This window comes from Anopheles moucheti, chromosome 3, assembly GCF_943734755.1.
Source record: "Anopheles moucheti chromosome 3, idAnoMoucSN_F20_07, whole genome shotgun sequence".
Classification (NCBI taxonomy): Eukaryota; Metazoa; Arthropoda; class Insecta; order Diptera; family Culicidae; genus Anopheles; species Anopheles moucheti.
The window spans coordinates 37,056,211-37,065,886 of NC_069141.1; the positions used below are offsets into that span (position 1 = coordinate 37,056,211).

General features: G+C 43.1%; 1 protein-coding gene across 1 annotated transcript in view; it reads right to left on the minus strand.

Annotated features, from left to right (window-relative positions):
- The window catches only part of LOC128302049 (ubiquitin-conjugating enzyme E2Q-like protein 1), a 36,908-nt gene extending 32,728 nt beyond the window's left edge, over positions 1-4,180 (minus strand). Inside the window, exon 1 of the mRNA XM_053038763.1 lies at positions 4,105-4,180. The gene's annotated coding sequence lies outside the window, so the exon portion shown is untranslated. The remainder of the gene's footprint in view (positions 1-4,104) is intronic.
- Between the last annotated feature and the right edge of the window lie 5,496 nt (positions 4,181-9,676).

Consider the following 9,676-nt stretch of genomic DNA (forward strand, 5'->3'; position numbering starts at 1 on the left):
GCATTTCTTGAATGTTCAGTTCTGAACTTTGAATTGTGTCCTTATCTTTCATGAAATGTAAGTAATTCATCACCTGCAATGCACTGAAGGGTGCTTGGCTCGAACAATTGTGCACACATTTGCTGTGTTCGCCTCCTGCCGAAGAATGGTCTAGCCCAAGATCGGGGCATTCTTAGAACAGTAGATCAGTAGACTTTGTCTTATAAAATTATCTTGGATTTTACCTGCATACCCGTAGCTTGTTTGCTCCAATTTTTGCTTAACCCACTTCCTGAAAAAGGTAAATCCTTAACTCTCGGCCTCCGTCAGCTCGGGACCCCCGTCAGCTCGAGGCCCCCCGCAATTGCTTAGTTTGCTCACCGTTAAACCCGCCACTGGGGGCAACAATTCCGAGCGCCTTCACTTCTACGGCCCTTCCAGTGGAAGCAGAGGTTCAGCGTTAGAAACTCACCCTGGGAAACCCAGATACGAAGCCCAACGTCCGATCCGAGCTGATCTGAAAGGTGAACGAGACTTGCGCGAGAGTCTCAGGGTAGGCCAATCTTCGCGTGGTCAACCTACGGCGGCGGATCCAGCAATCCAAATTTATGTTTCCGCAGTAACAACTCCTTCCGAGCTCGTGTTTGTTATCCACTTCATATTTCTTGAAGCATCCTTTTGTTGTTTAATTCCCGCTTTCAGTTTTTATATTTATATTTATATTTTTTTATATTTTGCTATTAGCATATTTAATTTGCTCAAATTAAGTTTAAGTGAAATTTTTGAAATTTTAAATCCAAAGCTTTAAATTCTCCAACTATTATTCAACCATGACAGCCTAAGTACAAAACAAAAGCTCTCTCAGCCTTGTTTTTTTGCCCAACGATAAGTTTCACCGAGGGCTGTGCGATGTGCTGAGGTGATGTAACTTTAGCAACACTCTTGAAACCTTGCATAATACGCACGCAGTGTAGTGCAATTTAATCGTAAAGAAGAGGTCCAATATAAAGTGTTCGCTTTGATCCGGTTAAACGTTACTGCTGTGATGTAAACGAGAGTCTAGCTCTTATGATCATACTTCACTAGATAATAGTAAGATAAACTAAATAATTTCTTTATCACTTTATCTCTTTAAAAAAGATGTTTATATCATACTCGTTGCTTAAACAACAAGTCACCAACTTAACGTTGGCACATGTGCTGTAATTGGATGATGTTTATCATCTCAAATCGATCAAATTAAACACAACTAGCCAAAAAAGCAACACGCAGCGACGAGAGAGCGACTGTTCCGATTTATTGTCCAACTTCCCCGGCTCGTCGAAGCTTGCGGTGTTAAATAAATGTGCGTGCGCGAGCTGGTGTCTACCTTAGTCTCCCCCACGATGGTCATTAACGCTTCGAGGGTCAGTACGATCGTTCGTATGCGTCACGTTATGCGACGCTCAACCGCCACTTTGTGTTCAGTGAACTCGAAACGCGAAATCGCGTACCATCCGCGTACCGCACGATCGGATCGGATCGGATGCCCCACCATGCCGAACGGTGGCAACGGACGCGTGTCCATTTTGCTTACTGATCGGCACATTTGTTACTGTCTCGCTTGCGCCCACCGCACGAAAGCGGATCACATACGAGGGGGAAAAAAGTTCAAACCAAGCTTAATCTTCACGACCTTGTGCCCTGAAGCGTTCACACTTCGGTGCCGGACAAAAACAAAATCTCAACCAAACACGCACACGCACACACCTGAACCGGGTGTTTGTGGCATTTCCTCAACGAACGGTTCATTTTCATAAAGGCTAAAGCAACAACCAATCAACAAAGCAAAATATTAACCAGTCCGCCAGATGATACGACGATGACTCGTTCGGCGCTGCTTGAAATGCCGGAAATTAATGCTGGTGGTTCCAGTCTGTCTTTGTTGGTCGTTGCTCGTTTTGAGGAAGTTCACCGAACAACAGATGAACCGGTAGTGTGAAATATCACCCTGTTTACATTTCTCGACTTTAGTGCTGTCTACAAGATGTTTCAACGCATCACAGTTTTAAAGTCGCGCACCATTTTATGCGCAGTGGGTGCAAAATTATGTTTCTTTTCCTCCCTGGATGATGAACCAGATGAAGGAAGCGGCGACCAAGCGCAAGTTAAAGCTGATGTTTAATTTATTAGACGCAATAGACGAGACGCGAGCATTAGGGTTTTTGTTTTTTGGATAGCAGAGCGGCGAGCGGAAGTATAAATCACCTGCCAGGGCTAAGGTTAATGGGTTGAGTGATTTTTTTAACGTTTATTAACGTTTTATTAATTTTTAATTTATGTTACGATAGAAACAGTAAGAAATATAATTGCACGGATGTCTATCACGTTCCGCCGTTGGTTTTGCTTCCTTTTCTTCTTCAATTTAGCCATTTTTATATAAGCTAAACCTTACGGTGGCTTACACATTGTTTGTTTCCAATCATCCATAGTGCAAAAAAAAGTCAAAAGGAAAACGATTCTGTAATGATTTAATTTCGCTTTCGCTTCTGTCCGCGTTGGAATCTTATCCCATGTGCGACCGATGACCTATTTGATGATCCACATCGGGCAGGCATTCATCAATCAATTGCCTTCCCCCACAATTGACCGCTTAGCACCAATCAATAGACATTACATTGCACCGAGGTCGTAGCCTCGGGTCATAAAACGAGCGCACCCATCGAGTGCGCTCTCGGCTGATTGTGTCTTATTGATCATTTTTATTAATCACTTGACTGCACTTGCTCGGGAATGGAAGGAAACTTTCATCACCGTCGGCTTCGACTTGCGTGCGTGCGTTGGAAAAGCTACCCCCGTACCGATGGAGGTCACCTCCTAACCGACAGCAAACCCATTCTAACGGTTGATTTCTTCTTCAAACCACAGATAAACGTATGCAAATCTTACCGTTTTTGCTTGCAGATGCTTCCCTCGGTGGAAGAAATGCGATGGCGGATAAAATAACAAACCTTCCCCCGGTGGAAGGTGAGGGATGGGATGGGTGCCCACTATTCATAAGCTCTAAAGCACAGCATCGAAGCACGAAGATGGAGCACCGGTACTCAAACCGGGCAGAAGTTGAGAATTATTGCAGCTGCTTATTATCCGTTCCAATCGCCACCGGCAACTAAACCCGGCGGACCCGGCTGGCGACTTCCGGGCACCGTTTGGCGACCGTGATAAGAGCGAACGAGAACCGGTGCACTTCGTCCTATCACACTGGGGATGGGGATTTTGTGTGTTTTATTTTATTTGCAGTCTGCCGAGCCACGGCACAGCACCGACGATTGCACCTTGTGGCAGTGGCTGCAACGGCAGCGGGATTTCCTACTGTTTACACTGCAACCCCCGGTACATCGAGCTTTATTTTTGCTGCCCCAATATTAGGTCACTGAACGATACACTTTGTTGTTATTGTTGAGGTAAGAGATAGCTTGTAGAAGAAAAAAAATGGAACCAGTCGAAGGATCGATCCCATCGGAAGAGTGTCCTTGTGCCACGTTTCCAGCGATTCACTCAGCCAGTGTACAAAAATGCACCAAAAGTGATAATCCCGTAACCTTGGTAAGTGTCAGCCACCCGAATCAGCTGTCTAACTTTCGCGACATGGATACCCACAGCCTGATAAAAAGAGCTTTTTGGCTGACCTTCGTTCGGGCTCACTGAGGCGTCACTTGTTTTTGCAAACACCATTTCGATCGATGAGTTTTGGGAAAATTCTATTTTAAAATTGTTTTTTATGTAAAAGATTTCTTTAGCTAGACTATTGGAATTAATTTCGTTGAGGAACCATCGTTGCCCATCCTTTTTTCAAATTGATCCTCGCTCTTTTCATTAACAATCACTCGCACATTGCACTCAATTAATTCTGAAGAAATAACACACGATATTCAATGGTAACACTTCATCACGCACTCAAAAATCACCGTCACTAAAAGCCTCCAATGAAACTGATTCGGCACTGCATTCATAAAATTACATTAGTACGGGTGGCGTTGCAAAAAAAAAAAACCGGTGCAAAATGGACGGCACCGTTACACCGTCGTCAATTCGATATTGTAATTGCTTTCTACCACTCACACACACTCACATTCATTCACTCACGTTTTATTTTGCACTGCACTACGCGTCCTTCCTTTGAACCAGCATGAAACGCGTTTACGGTTTCGTTGCTCTGTACACTGCGTGTGATCTGATCCGCGGCAGCGCGACGATCCATACACGACCACAGTTCGACACAAACTTGTGCGCTCGATGTGCATTCGCGATGGCCGTACCCTTCGCGGACGGTGCGAATGGCGAACGTTTGCCACTTCGTATCGAAACGGGACCCGAGCGACAGCATGGCAGCCGCCACGAACGGCATTTTATCGATCCGTTTGTTTACCATTTCCACAATGGGAACGCTGAACAATGGTCGGGCGTCAAAATAAGTTAGTTTTATTTTTTTTTAATTTATATCATTAATTTAACATAAAATATTTCAGATAGATGGAATGAAATGTAATATTCGTAACGAATAAAAACTTATTAAATCTAATAAAGACAAGATGTTGTTGAGGTTTAAAATATTTTCGCGTAACATAAAAGTACGACTAACATAAGGGTTAAAAATAAAATCTACATCAACGTTGCTATATTAACCATTTTAAGACACACTTGATCAGATGTATGACCATATGGGTTTCCTTATATCACAGAGATGGAGGTTGGAATGCTTGGGAGCTTTTCTCAAAAGCCTTTTCCAGGCAGCAAATTTTAAGCTTAGAAAGCGTCACAACGTGATGAGCAGTTCCAACACCAGGCGACTCCATCAGGATTTGTCCCTAAAAGGCTTTTCTAGATAAAAGGCATTACTGTTGAAAAATTTGAATTCAGAAACAGTAAAAAGTTACCTGTAACAAACTAGGAAAAGTCTAACGTAAAAAGAATATTTTGTAAAATAAATAATGCAATATCTAACTTCACGATTACTTCACGATCTTATGGCTTGAATATGGCGTTGAATTCCGACATTAGGGAGTTACAAATAAATAAAATCTCTTATTTTCATTTTTCCGTTTCATTCGTCCCTTAACTACTGATCATGCCGCTTGAAAAAGATTTAATAATATGCGATTGGTGCGGCATGCTTATAAAAACATGAGAAATAATTTAACAAGCAATATGTGATCGCGATACTTCAACAGTATTAACCGCTGATCTTTTTAAACTTCGTCGTTCTAACGCTGCATTAGGGCTGCAGAAGCGCCCCATTAGCGCTGCATTAGCACTGCTATAACGCCTGTCTGGGAAGGGAAAACCACACATTTTCCATATGTGTTTATCTATAAAGTTGCAGTGATAATAATTATCAACGTCAGTCGTGTGAATAATTCTTTCTAAAACAAACAGCGTTGTTGGTTTATTCGATTATATTCATCCGCTTTCCGTTTATTACGATTTCATTACTTTCATTCACATTCTGCTTCTTTTTTCCCAGTTCCTCTATCATCTTATCGTGTATCGTCGTCAGCTATCACTATACATTTCTGGTACGTGTATTCCTTATACACATGCATTTGAATTAGGATCTCGAGGAAGAAAAACATTGTTTTGGTCAGGTTAATAAACTTACTCATGTGATGTTAAACTTTGGCTTACAGTTTTACAGCCAACGGAACAGACGATGACGATGAAAACAAAAAAGTCATTTCGTATTAATTACGCTACTCCAAAATAAGATACTTTCAACAAACACAACAGTGTTAATTCATTTACGAAACTGATAGATACATGCTCCACACGATAGCTTAATTCGTTTTGAACCGAAATGCATATTCACCGTGGTCGGTGGTCCGACACAATGTACGCTAAAACATGTGCCCAACTCCGATGGGTTTGTTTGCCCCTTAGTTACAGTTTGTAGATAGTTGGTTTGCTTGCTTAACTTCATCACTCTCAAGTCTCTTCTAGTATCGTTTCGTTTAAAAGGCAATAGAATGTAATCAGTTACATTGCAGTGGTTTTAAGTGTATTAGTTTCATCCCATTCCCCGGCTCTTGTCATTTTTCTATATCTTTATGCATACTTTAGCATTCTTCCACTTGGACCATGATTTGAAAATATATAATATGTATATATATAGGAAACTGAAACGATAGTACAATTAAAACAGATGGCACTTGGCTGATTTCTTGCATTGCTTCAACATTCCATTAACTGTCGATTAGTATACTGTCGATAATGTTGATAGTACACAGTTTGTTTGTCTAACGCTTTACACTGAAAACAAACCTTCTTTCCTATGATGATTGCTTATTTTGAGTTCGAAAGTCCGATGGTTGTAGTTGATTGAATGATATATCGTTCATTTCAAAGACGAAATAGTGTGTAAATTATAGGACTCTTTGCATGCCCACTAGCCATTGCACATCGCTGTTACGAATGTAAGGTGCATTTCCGCGATATCAGAAATTGGGTAAAAACAAAGAGTATGTCTAGTTTAGAAACTGTTTTGCGTTGGTATCCGTTGCATTTCGTACACAGCGAGGGAAGATTTAGATTACACATACCACTAATCCTTACTAGACAACTTCAACGTTTCGATGCAACGTACCCGTGTGGATTATGCTTTGCTAGTTCGAGTTTTAAATTATTATTTCCTATGTCTTCTTTTATTGCCCATCGTATGGAAGTAGCGTTAAGTGTACCGCGAAGTATTGATTATAGTGCAGTATGGTTTCATTGTGTGATTGGTTAAAGTAATTGCTTTCCTACTGGCTAGCGACTGTTTAGGCTTTTCTTTTCTTCACTCTACAAACCACAATAAATAAACCACAAACAAAAAAAGCTACCACCGAAAGCTTGAATGTTTCAAAGCAAAATCAACACTTCAAAACAAAATCGACAATCAAAGACCACAAGAAATGAAACAAACGACACATTACGCTCCTTTCATTAGGATTCTGGATTTGAACCTATGTAATTATTCCGATCTTATTTAATTCTCAACTAAGCTAGAAATTGTTCTACTATTAGCGCACGTCATCGTGTGGTGCAGTATAGTGTTCCCCTTTCAAAACAGTCCGATGTTTTACACCGTACACTTGAGAGAAGAACTAATTCAGCTATAGAAATAATGATTCACGCATTCAGGTGAATAATTTGCATGTTGCCACCATGGAAAGAACACTTTTTTGTCATACGCGGAAGCAATAATGATTCTGCTGATTGTTGGAGCTAATATTTGGTGGTGATAAGGAAACGTAAAACTAACTCATTTTCTCGCTCGGTCTATCATTTACTCGCTCGAGAAGTTTAAACCTAATGACTAATGATACAATTTGCCGTTGATAAACTATTACTACAAAAATAAAGTCTCTGTCTTTGCTAATATTTTATACAATCTCTTACACGGTAGTTCATGTATACACGTTTCGATAAATAATGCTGTAGCACAGTCGATTTCAACTTTCCTTCCGCAAAGAAAAAGCTGAAAACAACCTGCCGCAGACGTTGTATTGAACGTGTTTGTTTGTTAGTTTAAAAACCCCCCAAAAATATGATTCTATTCAAGTGCAGTTTACGGTGTTTTGGTTATGAATTGTTTTACCATTCGCTTACTTCGTGTTTCCGTTGCTAGTTCGCAATTAGTAGGTTAGCATACACAGTTTGCATTAGCTTCTCTACAACTTTGTTCTTTGGTCGATACCTCCTCTTCATAAGGCCATCGAAGTTAAGCGAAGGAAGATTAACGCCGGCCTCTGCTATAAAATTACCTCCGGGCTTTCCTGAATGAAGATAGCATCGAGAGAATCAAGCCGTTGGCCAAAACCTTTCATACCGGTCGCGGCAGATACCGCTGTCGGACCCGCGTCTACGTCACGCTGCTTGAACTGCTCATTAGCACTGGCAGCTGCCGCGAAAGCGTCGTCAACGGCAACGGTTGCTTCATTTTCGCACAAGTTACGATTGCTATCGCTCATACTAGTACCGCCTTCGGAAGATGATCGAAGCAGTGTGGGAACGGTGATGTTGGCACGTTGGCTACCGCCTTCACTACTGCCGCTGGCGGAGCAGGACCGTTCGTTCAGAATTTCGAGCTTGTTGAAATTGAACATGTTGTTTGCTGCGACCAACCGTACCCGGCGTGATCGCTCCACAGCTTCATCGTCCTCCTGCTCGATTTCTTCCTCATCCTCCTCATCCGGTTCACTGTCTAGCCTAACAGCAATAGACTTCAGCTCTGGTTCGCTGCGGATCTGTATCGGAGCCTCCGAACGACCATTCATCGCCACCTGCCCATCTCTCTGGAACACTTCTTCTTCATGATGTTGCGAACAATTATCCGTTTCGATAGAACGCCCTTTAGCAGGTACGAATGGCTTTTCTTCCTCCTCATCGTCGTGACCCAAATCAGGAACCATACCGGACACACTGGCCGCATCCTCGCCGCAACAACAAGCGCTTACACCATCGAGCTGGTCGGTTTGCGTTTCAACTGACCTCATCGTGCGAGATTCATTGTTTATAGTGGATATGGTCGATACAGTGGGCTGTTGCCACCGATTGTGATGCTGCTCCAGACTTCGGATTTGATCTACGTTCATCACTGGCCAGAAGGCCAGTGATGCGTGTCGTCATAAGATGTCCTGGAGCGATTTATCATTGGTCGGGTAATGGTGTGTCTTCGGCTGTACGGTCGCAATCCTCTCATCGGTCATCTCATCTCTATCGGCACTTTCCGGCTCTTGTTTGTTGGACGTCGAATTTATGTGATGTCCCTTCCGTTCACTTAATTCTACCATAGCCAAGCCGTCGACATCATCGTCCTTGCGCAGCTGCTCCGTCACACAACCACCACCGGCCAAAAGTGCATCGTAATGTTTCAGATTGCTACGATAATGGCCACAGCCTAGAATGTACTGTTCTTTGTAGCTATTGCTGTTCAGTGTGCAACTTGAGTCACGTGCTTGCTGAGGGCCACATAAACCGGAGGTTGCAGTGTCGAACGAACAATTATCACCTGCAAACGAGCTGCCGTTGTAAGTTTCTTCCATTGGCAGCTGCACGTGTGAGGGAGGTTGATGCTCGTCGCTGATATTGTGATCGTTGCATTCCTCTCCGCCTAAAATGGTTGTTTCTTGGGCACTGAGGCTAAGTTGTCTTCGCTTGGGCAGCGGTAGGGAAGCCGTTTTTTGACGATCGCTAAACTTTTCCGATCCACCCCGCACACTGATTACTGCCGAATTGCGTACTGGTGTTGTTTCGCGAGGAGACGATGCAATCGAGTGCGATTTGGAGTGCTGAAACCGTGTGGCGAGCCGGGTGCCTTTACCAACCGTCGTCTGACTGTTTCGTCCCGGTGTTAAGGAGCTGCGATCGCGCGAACGCAACGAAATGGAACACTCCGCTCCAAGCATACTGTTGTAGAAGGAAGACGCGGCTGATGAGGTGCATGCCGTTGCCAACGGTGCCAGCCCCAGGAGTCGATTGCAGCCAACTCCAACATCACGACGACCCGGCAGAATGGGGGCTGTATCGTGCGAATCGGGCGAAGACAGTAGCGTACAGCCATTGCCCGGACTGCCTAGCGATTGTTGCTGTTCGACCGCCCTGCCACAACTGCTACGAATTGACGAATGATTTCGATGCGAATGGATACTGTTCTTGTTACTGTTGTTGTTATTCACAT